The following is a 782-nucleotide window of genomic DNA, read 5'->3' as shown; positions in this document are numbered from 1 at the left end:
ACAACACGTGTGTTTGAAAGAGAGGGATGGAAAAGAGGGGGCTGGAGTGAGAGGAGAAGAGGAAGAAATTGAACCACATGTTATTTCTTTGTCATCGACGTCATCCCACCATTGTAGAGATTTTCTTGGATGACATGCGGCCCATACTCTCGCCCCTTGTTCTCCATCTCTGTTGGTACCCTTTCATGGTTTCTTGTCCACTTCTTTCATGATTTATTCTTTTCAAATAGTAATTCAGGTTGTTATACTAATTTGATTGATGTGGGTGGTGTAATAATTCAGGTCGTGCAGGATGGTCTGCTAATTTCCCTGATGCTTCATCAGGTTTCGCTTTTTGATACATTGATTGATTCCCAATTTGATGCAAATAACCAAAATGAATGGATATTACTTATGGTCGGACTAAATTTTCCGCATTTTGTGTGTGATTATGCTCAGGTTTTGGAAGAATCGGGCTAAGGGGTGATTGTGCTCAGGTTTTGATGCAGGTACTTTTGAAATCTGAAACTTTGGTTTGGTATGACATGCAATGCTAATAAGATTTGAATAGACAATATAGTTACTAGAGTCACTTCATACTAATGCGCAAACTTATTTTGCATTGCAGTGAGATTCAGATTTTAAGAAACACATGCAAAGGAGTCCAAACAGGACGGGCTCGGTGTACATGGTTTTCAGTTAATGCATGTACTTTTGAAATCTGAAACTTTTGTTTGGTATGACAGACAATGCTAATAAGATTTGAATAGACAATATAGTTACTAGAGTCACTTCATACTAAT

At 38.0% G+C, this 782-nt stretch overlaps 1 long non-coding RNA gene across 1 annotated transcript; it reads left to right on the top strand.

The window, feature by feature from the left end:
- Window positions 1–35: 35 nt before the first annotated feature.
- On the top strand, window positions 36–488 carry LOC119348055. Its single transcript, XR_005168703.1, has 3 exons — window positions 36–175; window positions 283–324; window positions 439–488. It is a non-coding gene; the product is annotated as an uncharacterized LOC119348055 (long non-coding RNA).
- Window positions 489–782: the final 294 nt, after the last annotated feature.

The sequence above is a fragment of the Triticum dicoccoides genome, unplaced genomic scaffold (genome assembly GCF_002162155.2).
Source record: "Triticum dicoccoides isolate Atlit2015 ecotype Zavitan unplaced genomic scaffold, WEW_v2.0 scaffold83255, whole genome shotgun sequence".
Taxonomy (NCBI): Eukaryota; Viridiplantae; Streptophyta; class Magnoliopsida; order Poales; family Poaceae; genus Triticum; species Triticum dicoccoides.
This window is presented reverse-complemented; position numbering and strand designations above follow the sequence as displayed.